The sequence below is a fragment of the Rhinoderma darwinii genome, chromosome 1 (genome assembly GCF_050947455.1).
Source record: "Rhinoderma darwinii isolate aRhiDar2 chromosome 1, aRhiDar2.hap1, whole genome shotgun sequence".
Lineage (NCBI taxonomy): Eukaryota > Metazoa > Chordata > Amphibia > Anura > Rhinodermatidae > Rhinoderma > Rhinoderma darwinii.
Genome location: NC_134687.1, coordinates 501,616,042 through 501,640,491, shown reverse-complemented (window position 1 = coordinate 501,640,491; position 24,450 = coordinate 501,616,042). Strand labels below are relative to the sequence as shown.

Sequence of the window (24,450 nt, the reverse complement as noted above, 5' to 3'; positions counted from 1 at the left end):
AACATTGGGCATTTGTTTGTCACATACAACTACATTCAACTCTAGTGACGTGTCAATTACTGCCATATAGTAATGTGAACTCATGCCACTAACAGCACACGGTTCTGAGCATGCACCCTCTTAAATTGCATAAAAGGGTTGGGAAATTGACTGGAAAGTGGATAGCTAGGTGAAGTGCCCAGCCCTGGGTAGGAGAACTTTGAATGTGATGCCAATCCTCAAACCATCTATTTCTCATGCTACAAAGACATACAAACCTACTGGGTTTTTCCGCAAAACACATTTATGGTATATGAATTAGCATGCCATTAAAGTATGGTCCCAACGGTCGAAGCTCCACCGATCCATTTAGTGAGATAAGTATTTTGACGGAATACCCTTTCAATAACATACACAACACTTAATGCAAAAAATTAAAATCCTAAGTGATTGAAGGGATTATCTCATCATGATAACCTCTTTAGAAATAGAGGACGGCATGGCTATAAGCGGAGTGCTATGGGTGTTGGCTTCAGAAACCCCGGTAATTGGTTATCAGTAGTATGTAATGTTATGTAATATAACATGCCAGACATTCAAATGAATGGCCAACCATGAACTACATAGATATCGGGGTACCCCAGAGGAGGGGTCATTTTTTACAGCTCTGGCTAATAGAGGGTGCCCTTGAGCAGGGGACCACCCTCTACGACATTGTCTTGATCTTTTAATATATCTATAATATTCTACTACACCCTATACTCCATTGAGCAGAGTACTTTACTGAGTTAGTATGCATTCTGCAACAATTCTTAGCGCTACTGACTGGATATGTCCTTGACTAAATCAGAAGTTTGTTTCTGCAAGTTCTTTCCCCATGTTTACACTGCCGTGTTTGATAAACTGGTCTATAGGAGGATTACACTGTGAAAGGAAGGCTTTTATTTGCCAAGCGAAATTGCTTGGTTGTAAATGTGTCAACTGGGTATCAGCATATTACTGTTATTATTCCATTTTTCTGTTACTTGAATTTTAATGTCTCATTTCCAGTTCTGCAAAGTACTGTAAAACTAGACAGAGCTAGCAAAATATATTTACTTCTGTCATGAGCTCTCTATTGTTTGTGAAAAATCATAAGCCAAGCATCATGGTTTTTTCCCCCTTTCCATATAACTGCTTGGTGACCTTGACATACCATCCAAAATGACTTGTTTGATTTCCTGGACATTCAAATGACAACATCACATACTGCCTAAGGATATTGGTCTTTCCTATATTATAAATCAAATCTTAATCTAAATAGCAATAATGATAATCCTAAGAGATGACCATGGAGGGTAGGTGGATAACATGCAGACATACCCATCTGCGCTACTATCCCTAAAAACAAATGCCAAAATGTCATCTACTGCCCCCTGCTATTTTGTCCACAATGTTTTGTTTTTTTTAATCAGAAAATATTATTACAGCAATAAGATGTTATGTGAGCAACAGCACAGTTCCAGTCTAGTTTTGAATTGATCAGCCATGTCTGACAATCTGGTTGCTGGGCAACAATCACAGATTCCAATGGGAATGTCAAGCAGAACTTCCCTAGCAACCAGTCTGGGTCAGCCTACCTTATTTTTTATAGCTCTTCTTTTTTACATTTTAATATATAGTGGCATAAACAATGTTGGATTTTAATAGATGCATCTGGGCTGTCGTCCAGTGCAATAAAGGAGTCCAGGTATGCACCATGCAATTACTAGTATTATAGTTTACTATATCCAACTGCACATAAATACATTATTATTTCATTTTCTTGAGGACCTGTCCGTTCTCCTGACACATCTATTTTAATAAATACTTGTATTCCCCATGAAATAATTCTGGAACATATTCTCTTAAAACTCTGTGTTGTGCCGTTCTTCTGTTATAACTCCTAGAACTTTAAAAATAGATTGATAACTGGGTGTTACCATTCCCCTTGTCAAAGGGGTGTGTCCCTAAACAGTCTCACACTGTCAGCACTGATTGGACATGGTCAGTCTTCGTAAGGACCCCCTCTAACTGGTAACATCCAGTTGTCAATGTATTCAGAAATTTCTAGGAGGAATAACCGAGAAACGGCACAACGTAGAGTTCTTCGAAAAGATGCTCCACAATTTTAATTTAATGGGGAATACAATTATTTACTGAAACAGACATGTCAGGAGAGATGACGGGTCCTCTTTAAAAGGAGCACAAAACTGCTCATTGTAAAAAAAAAAAAAAAAACATTATAAAAACAGCTGGTGACGCCAAAAGGATTATTAGTTAAGAAAATTGGTTAAGAAAATTAGAATTAAGAAATGTCTGCATAGAAAAAAATACCACATTGGTGTTTCTCAATGTATAGTATGGTGCTGCTAAAGTATCTTTGGGGTTCACTGAAAATAAAATGTGCAACAGAGGAAAAGGAGGTGCACCACCACCATCACAGTAGTTATACCATGGAGATTTGAAAATCTGCTAAAAACCTAACTTTTTTACATATAATGTTCACACTGCTTATTTTCCTCCTAAAAATCGGAAGCAGAACGCTTTCAAACATCTCCCCATTGATTTTGAAAAACGGCTGCGTTAAAAAACGCATGCAAAAAGAAGTGCTTCTTGAGACGTTTTTGGAGCCAAGTTCATTGACTCAATAGAAAAACCACCTCCAAAAACAGCCGTAAAAAAAGCAGCGAAAGACGCTAATTAAAAAAAAACGGCTGAAAATCAGGAGTTGTTTTCCCTTGAAAACCGCTCCGTATTTTCAGACGTTTTTTTGCTAAGTGTGTGAACATACCCTAACAGTATATCTTCTTATCTGTAAGATACACATTTAATTCACAAAACATTGATACTGGGGAGTTCTATAAAGGATATTGAGGAGCCATTCCATATAAAATATATATTCATGAAAAAGCTATTTCACGTAACTTTTAGCTGGGAACATTGGATATTTTAAGAGCAGCCAGACAACAAGTACTCATAAACCTAACATCTTGAGGTGGCCAACACAAGCTGAACAACAAGAAGTGCCTTAAGAATAGAATAAAATGTCTTTCATTCAGGGGGTCAGCGAGACTTACTAAAGTCCATTAAGCTTTTCTTAGCCGTAAGGGTCGTCTGTACTCGGCTGATTAATGGGTTGCAATCTCCTATAACAGCAAAAAAATAAATCTGATAATAGCAAAACGCAGAACCTTCACCAAAAACCGAGGAGATTATATACACAGTATACGGAATGCTATAATTCCAATAGTATATTGTCAAGGACAAGTTAACTTAACTGCTACAAGTCAAGGGCAATTTAGCTGCCAACATAGATTTCTTATCAGCAACCAAGAACATGATAAATCTTCCTGTACTATCATCCTGATGTTTTTGCTATGGTAACAGAAAAATATAGCAACGCTACCAACCAATTCAAAAGCGAAATTCTCCTATTTTTAATGTTGGTCGCTTAAGGTCTACATCATTTTGTTGCTCATCCCAAATGGATCACAATTTTGTTTAATGATACCTGTAGGTGATCAGGTCACATTTCATAAACGAGTCCAAGAGGCGAGATATTTCATGGGTTCACCAGTGGTAGATGGTATATTCCTATACCGGAAATCTTTCAGATATATCTATACAGTACGAATTATAGTCATTTTAGGGGAAACTGATTTAAGCCAACTGCTTAATATTGATATGAACATGGTTATGGCTAGCTTAAAGAGGCTCTGTCACCAGATTTTGCAACCCCTATCTGCTATTGCAGCAGATAGGCGCTGCAATGTAGATTACAGTAACGTTTTTATTTTTAAAAAACGAGCATTTTTGGCCAAGTTATGACCATTTTTGTAGTTATGCAAATGAGGCTTGCAAAAGTCCAAGTGGGTGTGTTTAAAAGTAAAAGTCCAAGTGGGCGTGTATTAGGTGCGTACATCGGGGCGTTTTTAATACTTTTACTAGCTGGGCGCTCTGAAGAGAAGTAACATCCTCTTCTCTTCAGAACGCCCAGCTTCTGACAGTGCAGATCTGTGACGTCACTCACAGGTCCTGCATCGTGACGGCCACATCGGCACCAGAGGCTACAGTTGATTCTGCAGCAGCATCAGCGTTTGCAGGTAAGTCGATCTTACCTGCAAACGCTGATGCTGCTGCAGAATCAACTGTAGCCTCTGGTGCCGATGTGGCCGTCACGATGCAGGACCTGTGAGTGACGTCACAGATCTGCACTGTCAGAAGCTGGGCGTTCTGAAGAGAAGAGGATGTTACTTCTCTTCAGAGCGCCCAGCTAGTAAAAGTATTAAAAACGCCCCGATGTACGCACCTAATACACGCCCACTTGGACTTTTACTTTTAAACACACCCACTTGGACTTTTGCAAGCCTCATTTGCATAACTACAAAAATGGTCATAACTTGGCCAAAAATGCTCGTTTTTTAAAAATAAAAACGTTACTGTAATCTACATTGCAGCGCCTATCTGCTGCAATAGCAGATAGGGGTTGCAAAATCTGGTGACAGAGCCTCTTTAAAGGGGTGATAAACGGTTATAAAAGGAGTTGCAATGTAAGAAAACTGTGATAAATACATATACTGTAAGTCTACTTTACCGTCATTATTTATTTTTTTAAAGGCATGCACATGCCAGTCATAGGGTCAAAAACTGTAATGGAGTCCCACTTAGCTAAACCCACTACCAGAATTCAACTGTGGAAAACAGGACTTGGATGGTGTGCTAGGTAAACTTCGACTCCCCTTGTTAATAGAGGAGCAGAGGTCTGGAGGCCCCATTTACTCTCATAGAACTATATGAAACCATAAAAAAGAGATACCAAGAAAAAAAACACAAAAATATCTTGTCGTGATGGCCTAGCAATTGAATTTTATCTTAAAGAGGCTCTGTCACCAGATTTTGCAACCCCTATCTGCTATTGCAGCAGATAGGCGCTGCAATGTAGATTACAGTAACGTTTTTATTTTTAAAAAACGAGCATTTTTGGCCAAGTTATGACCATTTTTGTAGTTATGCAAATGAGGCTTGCAAAAGTCCAAGTGGGTGTGTTTAAAAGTAAAAGTCCAAGTGGGCGTGTATTATGTGCGTACATCGGGGCGTTTTTAATACTTTTACTAGCTGGGCGCTCTGACGAGAAGTATCATCCACTTCTCTTCAGAACGCCCAGCTTCTGGCAGTGCAGACACAGCCGTGTTCTCGAGAGATCACGCTGTGACGTCACTCAGAGGTCCTGCATCGTGTCAGACGAGCGAGGACACATCGGCACCAGATGCTTCAGTTGATTCTGCAGCAGCATCGGCGTTAGCAGGTAAGTCGATGTAGCTACTTACCTGCAAACGCATGCTGCTGCAGAATCAACTGTAGCCTCTGGTGCCGATGTGTCCTCGCTTGTCCGACACGATGCAGGACCTGTGAGTGACGTCACAGCGTGATCTGGCAGAAGCTGGGCGTTCTGAAGAGAAGTGGATGATACTTCTCATCAGAACGCCCAGCTAGTAAAAGTATTAAAAACGCCCCGATGTACGCACATAATACACGCCCACTTGGACTTTTACTTTTAAACACACCCACTTGGACTTTTGCAAGCCTCATTTGCATAACTACAAAAATGGTCATAACTTGGCCAAAAATGCTCGTTTTTAAAAAATAAAAACGTTACTGTAATCTACATTGCAGCGCCTATCTGCAGCAATAGCAGATAGGGGTTGCAAAATCTGGTGACAGAGCCTCTTTAAATCCGCAAAGATTCTGTTGCCTGAGCTTTTGCGAGTATTTAGTACTGATTTTGATGAGGGCTCCCTGCCAGGTTCTATGTGTGAGGCCTCGATTACCTTATTTTTGAAGCAGGAGAATGATCCTGCATTTTACAGGCCAGTCTCCTTATTAAATACAGATCATAAGGTCCTGGCCAAGATGCTGGCAAGGAGGCTTTCGGGAGTTATTCTGTTGTTTATACAGCTCAAGCAGGATTTTTACCTGGAAAATCAACTGAAGCCAATGTTAGGAAATTGTTCTGGGCCCTGCAGTGTCCCACAGAGTCCTTTGGACGAGTGGTGATCTCTCGACGCGGTCAAGGCTTTTGATCGCGTCAAGTACGGTTGCATTAATGGGGTCCGAAGCCATTTTGCATTTGGGCACAAATTTAAGGCGTGGGTTCTGTTGCGATATAATTCTCTGGTGGCCCGGTTGAAAATGAATGGCCAATTCTCAGCTTTGTTTTTCTTGCAAAGGGGGACAAGTCAGGGATGTCCATTGTCTCCTCTTTATTTGCATTAGAGATTGAACCCATGGCATTGGCCATTCAAGCTTGTGTGGACATTAGGGGGTTCAGATATATGGGATATGAACAGAAAATACTTTTGTATGTGGATGATATCTTGCTGCTGTTAGGCAATGCTGAACAGTCAATTTTTTTTGGGCAAGTTTTCAGGTATTAAAATTAATGAATAAAATCAGATATTCTTTGTGTAGGTGTTCCCCCATTTAGCTTAACCAGTTCAGGACCGGGCTATTTTGCGCCTTCAGGACCAGACACCGTTTAGCCATTTTTAGCACGCGTTAGTTAAACGGCTATAACTTTTTTATTTTAGCTAGCGACGTGATTTTTGTGATGTTTTTTCCGTAGACAATGCAGGTTTCTTAGTTTATCATTTTTATACACACCTTTTTGCTATTGTAGAATTTTTATTCTTAAAGTTTGAAAATAATAGTAAAAAAAAATACGCTTTTTTACATTTCAGCTATTTTTTTTTGATAATAACATAGTTTTACCCTAAAATATACCTTTTATTTGTGATCGTCATTGTCTACTGTAAATTTTAATAAATTACATGTCTATATTAGGGTAATTGGGTCCGGGCTAGCGTTCCGACAATGATTGGCGGGGGGATGTTTTTTTTGGGGTGGGTATTTTATGTGTATTTATTATTAATTTTTTTGCACTTTACTTTATTATTTTTTTATTACTATGGTCTGTCCCTCAAAAGGTCAAAAAAGACCTTTGGGGAACTTTATATATATTTTTTTCTTTCTTTTACACCATCTTTTTCCACTGTAACTGGAGCTGCACAGCAGCCCCAGTTACAGGGGAAATCAGCCCTCTCATAGTGACGATGGTCAGTAATAGGTCTGTGCTGGGTCTAGTTAGACCCAGCAGCAGTCTGCCACTAACAGCACCCGGCGATCATGTGACCAGTCACATGAACACCGGGACCAATAGAGACAGCGGCAGCGTTCATTGAGCACTGTGTAAAAGAGATCGGAGAAGACAGAAGAAGCGAAAGCTGCTTCTATCTTCTCCTCAGAGTCCCCGGCAGTCACTGATAGCCGGAGACCCGACATTCAGCTGCCCGATTGCTCGGGCAGCAAGTTAAAACCCGCGCTATAAAAAGTCTATGGCGCGGGTTTTAATGACCCTGACCTCTGGCCGTAAAAACACAGCCAGCGGCCGGGAACCAGTTAAGCCTTACCTCAGGATTGATTATTCAAGATACATTAAAATATTTAGGGTTAACAATTTCCAAAATACCGGCAGATTTTATTGAGTTAAATATATCTTCCCTTTTTAAGAAATTAACAGAAAAAGCCAAATCCTGGAGATCTCTGCCAATTTCTTTAGGTGTTCGCATTATATTAATTAAAATGGTATGTTTACCAAGGGTTTTGTATGTTCTTCAAGACTCGCCTATATTACTTCCTAGATCAATTTTTTTGACTTTTGATGCTATTGTTCAGGACATTTTGTGGAGAGGGAAAAGTCCTCGTATTAGGCTGGATTCCCTAAAGGTTTCAGGAGATTTTTCCCTACCAGACTTTAGGAAATATTTTTTAGCCGCCCAATTACAGCAACTTATTGCTGCGGATTTTTCTATTTTAATACATTCTATCCTACCTGACAATAATAAATTTAATGAGGCTTATGCTATTTTTCCCATTTTAGAAATAGGCCTGGTAAGAAAGGCTAGTATATATAAATTGGTTACAGGGCATTCAAACTCTGTGGGAAATAAATTGAATTTAAAGGCTGAAGGGTATATGCTCATATTTGGCACGATATTACGAGTGAGATTCACTTGTTTTGGTGGAAACACAATATTTTTTCTTTCACAGGTCATTGTAAATGACTCTTAGGTCTTTTTTAAATTAAGCTTGGGTTTGGATTAATGGAATTTTTTACACCATTTACAACTGGCTTATTATTTATCTATTAACTATCCATTATTTAAACAAGTAGAAAATAAATCTCCTTTATTTAATCTCCTTGTTTAAACTAAATATAGGAAAGGCGCTATAGCCAAGATATATAATTTTGTTTAATAGACCTGGGGTAACATTACCAGCTTCGTAGGGCTTTAAAAAAGGAAAAAACGAATCTTCCACTTTGAGGAGGATTGAATAAATGCTCTAAAATCCATTTGTCGGGTCACATTCCATCCATCTCTTTGCATATTTCAGCTTTTTAAATTTTTTTATATGGCATATGATACTCCTAAACTATTGAATGAATGGGGAAATAAACAAGATTCTAATCGCCCACATTGTAAAAAGACTTCAGCAGACATGATTCATTTGCTATGGCGGTGTCCAGAATTTCACCGCTTTTAAGAAATCGATATTATCCATTTTATAGAGTTTGTTTGAAGTTTGTATTCCGCTTTATCCCATGTTATGTACAGTGAAGGAAATAAGTATTTGATCCCTTGCTGATTTTGTAAGTTTGCCCACTGTCAAAGACATGAACAGTCTAGAATTTTTAGGCTAGGTTAATTTGAACAGTGAGAGATAGATTATATTTAAAAAAAAAACTGAAAATCACATAGTCAAAATTATATATATTTATTTGCATTTTGCATAGAGAAATAAGTATTTGATCCCCTACCAACCATTAAGAGTTCAGCCTCCTCCAGACCAGTTACACACTCCAAATCAACTTGGTGCCTGAATTAAAGACAGCTGTCTTACATGGTCACCTGTATAAAAGACTCCTGTCCACAGACTCAATTAATCAGTCTGACTCTTACCTCTACAACATGGGCAAGACCAAAGAGCTTTCTAAGGATGTCAGGGACAAGATCATAGACCTGCACAAGGCTGGAATGGGCTACAAAACCATAAGTAAGACGCTGGGTGAGAGGGAGAGAACTGTTGGTGCAATAGTAAGAAAATGGAAGACCTACAAAATGACTGTCAATCGACATCGATCTGGGGCTCCATGCAAAATCTCACCTCGTGGGGTATCCTTGATCCTGAGGCAGGTGAGAGCTCAGCCGAAAACTACACGGGGGGAACTTGTTAATGCTCTCAAGGCAGCTGGGACCACAGTCACCAAGAAAACCATTGGTAACACATTACGCCGTAATGGATTAAAATCCTGCAGTGCCCACAAGGTCCCCCTGCTCAAGAAGGCACATGTACAGGCTCGTCTGAAGTTTGGAAATAAACATCTGGATGATTCTGAGAGTGATTGGGAGAAGGTGCTGTGGTCAGATGAGACTAAAATTTAGCTCTTTGGCATTAACTCAACTCGCCGTGTTTGGAGGAAGAGAAATGCTGCCTATGACCCAAAGAACACCGTCCCCACTGTCAAGCATGGAGGTGGTAACATTATGTTTTGGGGGTGTTTCTCTGCTAAGGGCACAGGGCTACTTCACCGCATCAATGGGAGAATGGATGGAGCCATGTACTGTCAAATCCTGAGTGACAACCTCCTTCCCTCCACCAGGACATTAAGAATGGCTCGTGGCTGGGTCTTCCAGCACGACAATTACCTGAAACATACAGCCAAGGCAACAAAGGAGTGGCTCAAAAAGAAGCACATTAAGGTCATGGAGTGGCCTAGCCAGTCTCCAGACCTTAATCCCATCGAAAACTTATGGAGGGAGCTGAAGATCCGAGTTGCCAAGCGACAGCCTCGAAATCTTAATGATTTACAGATGATCTGCAAAGAGGAGTGGGCCAAAATTCCATCTAACATGTGTGCAAACCTCATCATCAACTACAAAAAACGTCTGACTGCTCTGCTTGCCAACAAGGGTTTTGCCACCAAGTATTAAGTCTTGTTTGCCAAAGGGATCAAATACTTATTTCTCTGTGCAAAATGCAAATAAATATATATAATTTTGACAATGTGATTTTTTTTTTTTTTTTAAATAATCTATCTCTCACTGGTAAAATTAACCTAGCCTAAAAATTCTAAACTGTTCATGTCTTTGACAGTGGGCAAACTTACAAAATCAGCAAGGGATCAAATACTTATTTCCTCCACTGTATATGTGGGGTTGAAAACAGGCTAACAGGTAGAAGTGCGATAAAGAAAATTATTATGCTTGGTATTTTGCTGGCAAAAAAAGATTCCTTTGAGGAACTGGAAAAATTATCATCTTCTATCAATCCGTTGTTGGATAAATTTGATAGAGAGTCAGGGTAGATGCAAAGCTCTGAGACCCAATATCTTACTCCATCCTATGGCCGCACTGGATGAGTACTTTCATAATTTAGAAAAAAAAAAGTTTAATTTGTTCATGTATTGTTATATTTTTGATATTCAATAAAAATATATATTTGGGAAAAAAAAAATCTTTAGTGTAATCTCCCAGTGGTCTGCATACTCTTTCCCTTTGCCCGTTTTCTTTCTCTTGCAGACTCAATAATTCACTTTTCGTTTTGTGTCTTCATATGCCTGCCATCTTTTGGCATCTCCTCTGACCTGCTATAGTAATAGAGCTCCATTGCAGCTACTATGCCTGCTATCCGGTTAGTTACACACCTGATTGGCCAGGTAGGAGATGCATGGAGCCCTGATGCATATCTGTAATGAGAGTATACATGTGCTGTTCTACTGCGTATGTCTTTTATAAAGGAAGGAGAAGTCAGCCTCCCACATAACTGGACTTTTAGGGATAACAGGGACTCTCCTACTGTAACAACAGGGATTAGATTCCTGCAAACCTACTGAACCAGCACATCCAGCACATTAGTGTACAACTGGATGGTGATGTCACAGAACCAATACCGTGCTGTCCCTTCCAACTGATCAGTCTTTCACTGGATTGTGATGTCACAGGGAGAGCGTTGTGCTAGAATATCAGATTAGTCTACAACTGGAACATAATTTCACATTTCGTACGTGAATGCAATGAAGTGAGACAGTATGCAATTGCAGCATGTTAGTCTGTTATGGTAGTGTCAGTAAATGAGAAGAGGCAGTGTGGAAATTTGGTCTATGACATCACCAAGATGTCATTATGGGGCACATATGTTTATATAGGAGCATGCAAGGTCTGTGGGATGTAGGTAAATAACTGATGCCCTACAATTTAGGTGCAATGGTAGTTGGTTATTCTATGCTACACTGGGTGGATCATGCACATATATGACAGCTGTCATACAGGTGTATCATATCTACCATGCCACGTCAGACCTCATCACACATTTGCATAAAATGGCACACACAAGTCAGTTTTGCACATGCCATAACAAGAGCCTGTAGCCTAGCAACAGTTTGCCCCATCAATACTTTGATATTGAATTCTTTCCCCTTAGTGCGCTATTTTACATTTGGAGAAATTTAATTGCATTATGTATTGTTTTCACCATCCTTCCAGCCCAGCTAAATAATTTTCATGGTTTCAATACCTTCAGGAATCTCTGCGTTCATCCCGATCATATGCAAAAGAGTAAACATTACAGTTAGATGGAATAAGTTTCTAGTGCTGGATCTTATGGATGCCTTGCGCTCCCTCAGCGAAGCTTTTTATAATGCGGTTTTGTGCATGCATATAATCAGCTGCACTAGCGAAATGACTAATACTAAAGGTCACTGCACAACTAAATCACTTCTGAGCCGGATTATTGATGTTCTGAAGCTTTTATTTTCTAAAGGAGTGTCAGGTTGATAAATCTAGACCATGCTTATGATGCATTGTAGAGGCAAGGAAACCTCACCTCTGTTCTGCACATTATGCTGGTATACATTCCTTATGCGAACACCAATTTTCTACGCTTTATAATTTTATTGTTTCATTTCAACATTTCCCCCTAAAATAATTTTTCCAGTGACCGCTCTTGACTTTGCGGTCTTCTGCCAAACCCCTGACCAGGTTGTAACACAAGGTTTCTGTGGCAAGCTGGTTGCGAAACACGGTTTTAATTTTTCCTGTGAAAGCTGGGTAAGAACCCCATGGCCATCACCTCCTGCACATTAGATCACCTTGCACTCAAAGGCTCCTGAATGGCCATCTGGTTGTCAACCCTTGTGGGTGCTGCAACGATGGCCATATTCTTTGCCGTTTAGCTATCCTAGAGACAGATATAGCTGAGAATTGAAACAATAAGGCAAAACAAGAACATATGTTAAATAGTAATTATTTTTAGGAGGCATGGGAAGTACATTTTTAGGTTTTAAGCTGTGTTCAAGTGTACCCCAATCTTCCATTTTTACAACCAGTACTCTTGTCCATGGTACCATTTCTACTATCAGTACCAAAACACCATAAAATATTGATGTTTGTATCAACCATGGAACGTATTTCAAATTACAGCAGAAAAACAAGATCATATACACTTTCATCCAATCTTCAGATCTCAATGGACTCTGCAGGAAAATATAAACTGATCAAATGAACAAACCATTCATACAATGCACAAATATCTGACACTTAACTGCATTTTTATTACCAGCTTAGCATTTAGCTGATGTAGTAAATTCTAGTAAAAGTGTACTTTTAAAAAAAAAAATCCCACCAGGGAATAGAAGGTTTTATGAATTTTATGAGAAGCTTTCATCCGCAGATGGGTGATATTTTATTTACAAACAGAGTGGGCCAGTCTGTTCCAGCACTCCGGGATATCACTCCAAGAGTCCTATAAAATATAGGTTTCGGCAATGCTAAGGGGTTACTAGGCATCTCCATCTCCATTCAACAAGGAGGTGGTGTATATGTATACACACAATATATATATATATATATATATATATATATATATATATATATATATATAAAAAATAAAAAGAAGCATTATTAAATAATAGCCAAGTGGCTTATCAACCTAGAAATACCTGCAGTGCCGGAGATAAAACAAGTTATTTAAATGCTCCCTGCAGGAGTGACATTATTTTGAGCGGAATCCTCTACTGACCTTATATTGTCACTCAGACACATTCACATAGTCACTAGTTCACTACAGCTTCCACACTAATAAATTGAGCATATTCATATCCTGGGTTATCATACAAAATAGCAAAATGAAAGGCATTAAAGTAAAGAAAAATAATTCACTATAAGAGTGCTTCTCAATCTGAGTCACAGCTGGGGAGGCAGAAGTGAATTTACTCTATGTTGAACAATCCTTTCTATGGGTATGTGCACACACACTAATAACGTCCGTAATTGACGGACGTATTTCGGCCGCAAGTAGTGGACCGAACTCAGTGCAGGGAGCCGGGCTCCTAGCATCATAGTGATGTACGACGCTAGGAGTCCCTGCCTCTCCGTGGAACTACTGTCCCGTACTGAAAACATGATTACAGTACGGGACAGTTGTCCTGCAGAGAGGCTGGGACTCCTAGCATCGTATATAACTATGATGCTAGGAGCCCGGCTCCCTGCACTGTGTTCGGTCCGGTACTTGCGGCCGAAATACGTCCGTAAATTACGGACGTAATTAGTGTGTGTGCACATACCCTATGATAGCACCGATCTTAGGTTTAGCAACATAACGGACTTCTTTTGTATTATTTTAATGTTTTTTAAGGTGTTCACCAGACATTTTAAGATAAATTGAGTTAAGATTTAAATATTTAGTCATGGAAGACAACCAATGGTGAGGGCCAAGCATCATTTACGTTCTGGCTGGTGAGTCCCCAGTACAGAAAGATTGAGAAGTCCCTCTCTATATTGAAGACTGGACTAAATGATTGCATATTGCTTTTCCAGACCACCGGATGTTTGCGTATACAATGTTCCTCATTTATTATGCTTCTAGCAAGAATATGCAATATACTGTACTTCCTGTTCTATGCTTTGCCTTTCAGAGAACATAACAAAACTACATTTACCATGAAAGACAAAATGTATGCCACCGGACTTTGGAAGACCAATATTCTGCCAATCTTTTTATACTGTTCATTTATTTCTCACTATTTGAATAAAATTAAATGAATTACAAATTAGAATGATTCCTGCATGATTTCTTAAGCCCTTGCTGCCGCAACCGTTTTTCAATTTTCGTTCATTCCTCCCCGCCTTCCAAAAAGCCTTAACTTTTTTTTATTTTTCAGTCGCTGTGGCCGCTGAGGGCTTGTATTTTGTGGAATAGAAAAAAATATTGCGATTCCTCCATCTTGTTTGGGTTTTGATTTTACGGCATTTACTGTGTGGTAGAAACAAAATGTTAACTTTATTCTGCGGGTCAATAAAATTACGCCATTACCAAATATATATAGTTTTTTTTTTATGATTTACTACTTTTACAATAAACGATTAACAAAAAATAAAACTTCTTGATCACTTTTTATATATTTTTTTGGTATATTAGAGTAGATTGGACTTTTATGGATGCATGATACAATTTGTTTTTGGACATTACAAAGATGGAAAAAGTATTTTTTTTACTTTTAATTTTTTTTTGTATATTACAAAAAGACGTTAACATTTTTTTTTACATTTTATTTAGTCACCCTAGGCATCCAAGTCATCTCTAAGTCACCCTACTCACCGCAGCATCTCAGTCATCTCTGATCCCAGCCGTTAGAGATAGGCTCCAGATGTATTACACAGCTGACACCTGCTGCATATGGAGCAGGCTTAGCCTGTGAACCTGCTCCATATTCCCGCCTCCTTACCGACTATGACGTTAATGTACGTCAAATGTTGGTAAGGAGCTAATGAGGATTTCCACCATAAAATTGGTCATATATTAGTAAATCAGAAGTTAGAGCAGCAGCCAAAGTTTGGTAATTAGGTTTTATTTATTATATAGATATTGTCATTTTTATGTACAGATGCAGGAGCCATTTTTGAAAAAGTGAAAACAGTAAGTGCAACCGTATGGGTTGTCAGGGCCGCATCTGCCAGTTCCCTGCCCTGCCATTTGGTGATTTTCTGTGTTGCTTGCGCAATTCCTCAGGAGTAGGCCTGGTCACGAGAGGTCAAGCCCGTGTCACTGGGCAGTGTTGGAACGGGGACAGGTGAGTATGTTTATTTGTTTTAGGCGGCACTATCTATAGGGGGCAGTGTCTCATGGCACTATCTACAGGGGGCACTGTATGTGGCACCATCTACAGGGGGGAACTGTCTGTGGCACTATCTACAGGTGGCACTGCATGTGGCACTATACTATCTATAGGGGCAATGAATGTGGCACTGTATGGGAGTAAAACACTATCTCCAGGGGGCACTATTTACAGTGGTGCACTGTGTGACACTATCTATAGTAGAAACTATCTACAGGGTGGGCCATTTATATGGATACACCTAAATAAAATGGGAATGGTTGGTGAGATTAACTTCCTGTTTGTGGCACATTGTGGGAGGGGGGAAACTTTTCAAGCTGGGTGTTGACCATGGCGGCCATTTTGAAGTCGGCCATTTTGTATCCAACTTTAGTTTTTTCATTTTAATTATTGTCTCAGGCAATAGAAAAGCTAGAATTATCCTTGTTGATTGTCACTTTTGAATTAGCTGCTGAGATATCGTTGGTTAAACTTTCACTTTGTTGTTGATTGAATGGCTGCACTTCCTGTTGTCTCATTTGCAAAACAAAAACAGAAAAATGGCAATATCTATGACAGTAAGCAACCTAACCATTTATTAGAATGTGTGAGCGCTCAGCCGCTTCGTGTCTGTTCGGCTTTTTCCGGGAAGCCGATGTTTCGGCGTACAGGCTCATAGACTTTCTATTGAGTCCGTACACTGATACATTTATTTCCGGAAAAAGCCGAACAGACATGAAGCGGCTGAGCGATCACACGAGCGCTTCAGCTACTTCGATCTAGTGATTGGTGGGGGTCTCAGTGCTCGGACCCCCACCAATCCAAACTTCTGACATGTCACTATGACATGTCAGAAGTTTGTCAAACGTTTAGCTACACTTTAAGAAAAGCGGCCATTTAATTGAAGTAAAAAATACCTCCAATTGATATTGTTTGTTCCTTCTAGTTGTATCAATGTCATAGAGCATTACAGTGTTTAACATCATTGTCAGTAAGTTGTTACATTAAGAGCATTGGCAAAGAATGGGTACAGATTTTAAAATATTCCAATGGTAATTTTCAACTTCTATGCCAACAACATTGACAATGATCTACGGAGCGCATCACATTCAGTTTCAATATGTTCCTGTGTAAGTAAAATCAATATAATGTGTTTATAGATTGTCACACCAGGACATAAGATGGCCATGGTGACAAAAAGTGGGCATACGAATCAATAAACGGTTTTACTATTTCAGGCTCTGTGTCATATTTGGTATTATTACTTCATTAGCAGTGAATAATTAAAAGTATAATTATCCCCTTTGTTCTCAATAAATCTGGAACAATTCACAGACCTTTGATCGCCCTTTTTCTGTATTGTCGACTTCCAATATAATTCTCCCAAAGCATTAACATAAAAGGTCAAAAAAGACTCTAGTCCTTTGTAGTGCCGCTTGACATTATGTGAAAACATTAGCTGTAGGAAACAGATAAAAATGTAGTCCTATAATTCAGCCCCCCCCCCCCCCTTAAGACAAGTATACGGGCAAAAAAAGCAAAGCGCTGCATCAAATGTCATCACCCTGCAGGCGATATAGGAGCTTTTTATGTACAAATCAATAGTGGGTTTGATCTGGGCTGAAGTGTAATGAAGCAGAGGCACATGATGAATCTTTACAGCATTGAATGTGTTAAATTTCCAAGACGTTAAAGTCCAGATTGAACCGTTATCTTTTACAGCAGAAAAGCCAGATGACATGAATAATCAGGACAAGCAGAATAAAAAAACAATTATAATCATGTGATTTAGTCGGTCTGAACTTTAATCTGGCAAATTCCTCAGCATCCAAGGAACAGACACAGAATCTACATTCTAATTTCAGCTCCTTGTCTACATCTCTAAGAGGAACGTGGGACAGATAGGGGAAGATATCAATCAGTCATGAAGCTTACGAAAAGTAAAATTGGAGTGAATTTCCAGAGGGCATTAAATCAAGCAAGGACTAGATTTGTGTAGAATAAGGGATTTTTGGGAAAGAGCATGAGGTCTCCCCGTCTCATTGAAATACGTGCCTTCAAATGCAGGCACAAAAAAGTTTGAGAATTTTTTTATTTAACCTGTACATAAATGCCTGTAAACATAAAATTCTAAATGAGAACAGAAAATACAGATGCCATCCAAATTATTTTAACACTGCTCACTAAAGATCTTTATAGCTCACCAAAACCTAAAAATTAATGTTTGACTAGTACCAAGTCATAGTCACAAAGTCCAAGAAGTAGAGATCTGGCTGCTTAAATTAGACTAGATGCGCCAAATTTATCACAGTGGCTCATGCAAAAATTATAAATTTGGTGCACCTTCAGAAACATCAGTCTAACTTTATATACTCTACCATATAGCTTCATATATGATAATAAAATGCCTCAGTTGCCTCTAATACCCATATGTAGCTTGCTGATATGTCTCAAAAAATGGCACAACCGCCTGAAGAAACAGGTCATTGCGAAATATAAAATCAATGTGATGTTGCAGATAACAATAGTTACAATACATATTCACTTGATTTCATTTCAATAGTCTTTTTCTGTTTACAAGAGTTATAAAATGCTATTTAAATCCACTGTGATTCAATGTTGTAGAAAACATTAGAAAGTACAAGAGGTGGGGGTAAATACTTATTACAGGCACTAAATACTGTATGTACGCTTCTTATGATAAATCTGTTCTTCCAGGTAGTAGCACATACCATCACACAAGATTTGTACTGGAATGTATAGAAATATCTCAAATGATTAGCACTACCAAGCCTTTGTATTCATTTACAATATACATAACTTGGAAAAATTACAGATGATTTTCCAACTGCAACAGACAGATTCTATATTATTACTACACATTTCAAACCAAAATCAAAAATTGGTCATATATTAGTAAACCAGTTTCTGAGAAAGCAAAGTAAAGATTTATTCCAATATGGCTGCACTTCCTTTATAAGTCTTTGGGTTGTCCCGTTATGTTAGGGCCTGTTCACATCAGCGTTGGCTTTCCGTTCTGGAGTTCCGTCGGAGGTTTCCGTCGTGTGAACCCCGCTACGGAAAGTCAAAATGAAACCACAGCTTCCGTTTCAGTCACCATTGATGTCAATGGTGACGAAAACATTGCTAATGGTTTCCGTTCGTCACCATTCCGGCAGGTTTCTGTTGGAATCAATAACGCAGTCGACTGCGCTATTGATTCCGTTGGAAAAAATGGAAATCGGCCGGAATGGTGACGAACGGAAACCATTAGCAATGTTTCTGTCACCATTGATATCAATGGTGACTGATACGGAAGCTGTGGTTTCAGTTTGACTTTCCGTTGCGGGGTTCACCCGACGGAAACCTCAGACGGAACTCCAACGCTGATGGGAACAGGCCCTTAGATTGTTGAAAACCATTTAGCGGTTATGTTTTGGCCTGTTTGCACTTCTGTGTGATGTGTCGATTTTCTGATTTACTTCTCTTCTTCACTGAAAAAATTCAGTTAAAAAAAACCCCCAAAAACTAGTTCGCCGTTTTATCATTATCGTCGTCATCATCATAGCTGTTACTTGGAGGTGCAACTTGAAATTTGTGGGAACATGTGCAATAATGTACAAGGGCCCTCTCTCCACTAGCTTTATCACTAAGACGATCATTCATCCCCATATATTTGCACCTTGTTTGCAGCACATCCTCCATTTACACAAAAAGATGTGTAGCCGACAAGCGACCATTTTTCGGGTCGCATAAAATATGCGTTTAGCTAACCAACAAACGCTTGCTAGTTCACTTGCTGATCACTGCTCGGTTTACACAGAACAATGTTTGGGAAGAAGCGTTTATGTGAGCGCTCTTTCAGCCAATCATCTGCCTATGTAAGGGAAGAATTAACATATGACAGGAGGCAAGTCAAGATCTATTTACTGGAGATTTTTTTCTTTTTTGTGATCTTACGATTTAAAGCTTGATATACAAGAAAAATTACAGAAAGTTAGTAGATTTAATTAAAGTCACTTAAATGGAGCCTTCCAGATCTCAGTAACATTTTTCCTTTTTAGCATTCTACGAGCATGAAAGACATTATTAGCATCTATCATACGATGGTATCATTCCAAATATTGAGATTAGGGTTGATGGATATAAAAATGTTCCTTAATATTTTTGACACATACGAAAATGTGACATTAAAATGTTAACTTCGTAAACCTAGGAGTGTGACTACACATAGAAAATCCTGTAAATGTCTTCTGTCTCCTTGTATACACAGTAATAATCTGTCCACTTGTGTGGCTAATAAAGATGAGTGAATTGATTCTACAATCAAATTCATTGCGAGTTTCCCAATAGTTTTGGATTTTAGTGGATCTGAAACTTTTGGGATGCGTCCTGCACAAATCGCTCAAAATTGCAGTCACCATTTTACAAGTCAGAAGAAGAGAAGACAGAGAAGAAGGATAAGATGACCTCAGGTGGCAGTCATGAACCGCTTGTTAAAAAATCATTGCTTTTTCTTATACCACTGTGTATATAAACACTAACAAGCATCTTACCCCAAATAGGGATCATTTTTTGGACCGCTTGTTAAAGAGACATTGCTTCTTCCAATACGTGTGTGTGTGTGTGTGCGTGTGTGCGTGTGCGTGTGCGTGCGTGCGTGCGTGCGTACGTACGTAAGTACACCAGCAGGCTTCTGCCCTAAAAAAAAGGGGTAATTTTTGGACCGCTTGTTAAAAAGTCGTTGCTTCTTCTTCCGATACCGCCGTGTGTGTGTGTGTATATAAATACTGGCAGGTTTCTGCCCCCATAAAAGGGATAACTTTTAGACCACTTGTCTAAAAGCCATTGCTTCTTTCGATACCACCGTATGTGTATAAACACCGGCAGGCATCTGCCCCCAAAATGGGATAATTTTTGGACAGTTTTTTTAATTTTAAAAAGCATAAAAAAATCCAACATTTTACACTGTGCCCTCTGTAGATAAGGCCACAGTGCCCTCTGTAGATAAGGCCACAGTGCCCTCTGTAGATAAGGCTACAGTGCCCTCTGTAGATAAGGCTACAGTGCCCTCTGTAGATAAGGCTACAGTGCCCTCTGTAGATAATGCAACACACCCCTAGATAATGCCAGTGTCCTCTTCAGATACTGTCACACACCCACTTGTAGATAATGCTACAGTGCCCTCTGTAGAGGCTGCCAAAGTGCCCTCTGTAGAGGCTGCCCCAGTGCCCTCTGTAGAGGCTGCCCCAGTGCCCTCTGTAGAGGCTGCCCCAGTGCCCTCTGTAGAGGCTGCCCCAGTGCCCTCTGTAGAGGCTGCCCCAGTGCCCTCTGTAGAGGCTGCCCCAGTGCCCTCTGTAGAGGCTGCCCCAGTGATGTCAGGGGCTTGCCCAGAGCTGGAGTCCCAGGCAGAGCGCTAGTAGGCTCTTCCTGGGACTCCAGCTGTGCTCCTGACATCACTGGGACTCCTGCTCTGGGGAAGCCCCTGACATCATTGTCGATGTATGGACAGCGATGTCAGAGGCTTCCCCAGAGTCCCGGAGCAGAGCCGATAATAGCGCTCTGCCCGGGACTCCGCTCTGGGGAAGACCCTGACACACTGTCCATATATGGGCAGCGATGTCAGGGAATTCCACAGAGTCCCAGAGCAGAGCCGATACTAGCGCTCTGCCCGGGACTCCGCTCTGGGGAAGACCCTGACACACTGTCCACATATGGGCAGCGATGTCAGGGAATTCCACAGAGTCCCGGAGCAGAGCCTGTACTAGCGCTCTGCCCGGGACTCCGGCTCTGGGGAAGCCCCAGACATCGCTGTTCATATGTGGACAGCGATGTCAGGGAATTCCACAGAGTTCAGGAGCAGAGCCGACACCAGCGCTCTGCTCCGCTCTGGGCAAGACCCTGACACACTGTCCATATATGGGCAGCGATGTCAGGGAATTCCACAGAGTCCCGGAGCAGAGCCGACACCAGCGCTCTGCTCGGGACTCCGGCTCTGGGGAAGCCCCAGACATCGCTGTTCATATGTGGACAGCGATGTCAGGGAATTCCAGAGTCCCGGAGCAAAGCCGATACTAGCGGCTCTGTGTCCCGCGGGCCGCAGATGACAGCCCCATGGGCCGCATGCGGCCCGAGGGCCGCGTGCTTGAGACCCCTGCACTAGAGTATCTCCATGTTCAATGTCAGATGGGGGAATTAGAATTGGAGGGACTTTAGCCCCTTCATGACTGCCATATGACTATATACATTCCAACTGCCTATGCCACGTGCAGTCCGTGGCGGATCATCATATGGCTGGCCCGAACCGCACATCATTTTAAAAAATCACTGCACTAATGTGGAGGAGGGACAGGGAGAGCAATAGCAGGGGCGGGCAGGGAGAGCAATAGTAGGGTCAGGCTGGGAGGGAATAGGGCCGCTGCTGAAGGGGAGGGCAGGACCGCACCGTCCAGCCTGCTGTCTTTCTGCGGGGGTGGCGGTGCAACTGAAACCAACCGACGCCACCCCCTCATGCACTAATTGTACCTGCGTCTATAGGTAGACAGGTACAATTACATGCAAAAGCACTGAATAGCCAGGTTCCGTGCCCGACCATTCAGCTCCTTACAATGCCGCTTGCGTCGTTCTGAGCAGGTCTGCTGGGGCTGAAGAGAGCAGGCCTGCATTGATACAGGACGGCCTGGGAACGCGATCAAGGTGAGTATGTCAAGTTTTGTTTTTTTTCACTTAAATGTGAGTGGCATTATCTACGAGGGGAGCTATATGTGGGGCACAATCTACAGGGGAGGCTTTGTGGGACACAATCTACAGGGGGGCTATATGTAGGGAACGGTTTACAGGGGGGCTATATGTGGGGCACTATATACAGGGGGCACTATATGGAGAGTGCTATCTACAGTGGGGCTATATGTAGAGCGCTATCTACAGGGGGGCTATATGTGGAGCACTATATACAGGGGCCCCTAAAGGGGGCACTATCTATGGGGGGCACTAGCTACAGGGGGCACTATCTACAGGGAGCACTGTGTGTGTGTGTGTGTGTGTGGGACAAGGTGTATGGTGCTATTATAATCAGGGACACCGTGTATTGTGCTATTATATTTAGGGGTACAGTGTGCGGCACAATGAGTATTTTATCTTTGTTTATAGGTGCAGAAATGTTTGAAAAGTGAGAAGCTGAAGACAACTGAGCGGCAAACTGCAGAAATGGGTCGTGGCCGGGAGAAGTCATCATAGAGGTCTGGATCGGATGGAGAAGAAAAGAGAAAAAGAACAACAAGAATCTGAAAAGACGTCACCGGCGAGTCACTTAATGTAAATGTTTATTCTGCCTCTAATCAGTACTGTAGTCACTATATGATCTGCAGCGAGATGATGGGTAGTATAATTTTTTTTGGGGGTAAACTGCAACTCTCAGCATATCCTTACAATTGTTCGGGTCAGGTTGGGAGCTGTAGTTTTACCCGTACAAACCTATACGGCAGGGGTTGCACTAAATGGAGCTGTATTTGTGCTGGTTTTGTATTTATGTACTAAGTTTGGTTCTGGGGCTGTATATATATATATATATATATATATATACTAAGTTTGGTTCTGGTGTTGTATATATGTACGGAGCTAGGTTCTGGTGCTGTATTTATGTACGGCACTTGGTTCTGTTGATGTATTTATGTACAGAGTTTTGTTCCGGTGCTGTATACACATACTAAGCATTGTTCTGGTGCTGTATATACGTACTGAACTTTGTTCTGGTGCTGTATATATGTATTGAGCTTTGTTCTGGGGCTGTATATATGAACTGAGCTTGGTTCTGGTGCTGTATATATGTATGAGCTTTGTTCTGGTGCTGTATATATGTACTGAGCTTTGTTCTGGTGTTGTATATAAATACTGAACTTTGTTCTGGTGCTGTATATATGTAAGAGTTTGGATATGGTGCTGTATATATGTACTGTGCTTGGTTCTGGTGCTGTATATACACATATGAGCTTTGTTCTGGTGCTGTATAAATGCATGAGCTTGTTCTTGTGCTGTTTATACGTATGAGCTTTGTTCTGGTGCTGTATATATGTACTGAGCTTTGTTCTGGTGCTGTATATATGTCAGAGATTGGTTCTGATGCTGTAATTATATAGTATATATTTATAATAACAAAATTGTAGGGCAGATGGAATTGTTTTCAATTCATTGTATATTTAATGGGAATGTCTGTAGTTTTAACCCCCGCCATATGCAGTAATACATGACCTGACAAAATGTCCCAAAAATCCCTTGTATGTTTTTTTCAGATGCAGCAAAATCTATAAAATCAACGTTTTAAACGGCGCACACTATATGCTAATTACTCATTAAAGGGTCATGGGGCGGTGCCGCTATCCTGAAGAGTCACATAGTCCTGCCTCCAAACCCACCTTTCCATGCTTGATTGACATCCCTCTAGCGGTTATACATCACTACTAGTCTCCTCCAACTTTCTCAGATGCGCCATTGCCTTGTACTACTTGGGCACGCACAGTACAGCGAGGTGTACTCTGCCCGGTTGCACCGCGCATGCCAGTACAAGACAACGGCGCATCTGCAAGAGTTGGAGGAGGCTGCTAGTGATGTAGAACAGCCAGGGTGATGTCAATCAAAATCTGGGGGACGCAATTAACATTTTTGCCTCCTGCAGCAGAAAAGCTAGAATCGGCCCTGGGGGAGGGACAGCATTTGCAGGGGCGGGATAGGGCTAGCAGACGTGCGTCGCGATAGGCACGTCTGCTGGTGGTAGAAGTTCGAACACGCCCCTCTGATGATGCACGCACCACCGGAGAGGAACAGAAAAGCAGGGAGGTGGTCATGCGGTGAGGTTAGTGTGCCCCAGCCAACTTTAAACTGATCGGCCGACAATAGGGGAGGGATTAATTATACAGCAAGTGTGGGTCCATCTAACTCACTGCAGAGGACTCTATGAGGCGATACTAATTTCCCCCCATAGAGCACTCAGCAGTCAGAAGGGGAGGTCAGATTGTCTGACTGACTTCTGGGGGCTCTATAGGGGGGGTCTAACTGCTAAAGTCTCTATGGGAAGTATAACCCACCCCACAGAGACATGAGAGTCAGACACTCAGACCCCCCTATAGAGCCTTCAGCAGTCAGTTAGACAATCTGACCTCCCCTTGCAATACTATCCCCCCCCCCCCATACAGCCCTCAGTAGTTATTTTACTACAGGGGGAGGAGTGTGTCTACTTAAAGGGGTTT

At 41.0% G+C, this 24,450-nt stretch overlaps 1 protein-coding gene across 4 annotated transcripts in view; it reads right to left on the bottom strand.

The window, feature by feature from the left end:
- The window catches only part of MARCHF3 (membrane associated ring-CH-type finger 3), a 253,055-nt gene that overhangs the window by 63,007 nt on the left and 165,598 nt on the right, over window positions 1-24,450 (bottom strand). The window lies entirely within an intron of this gene.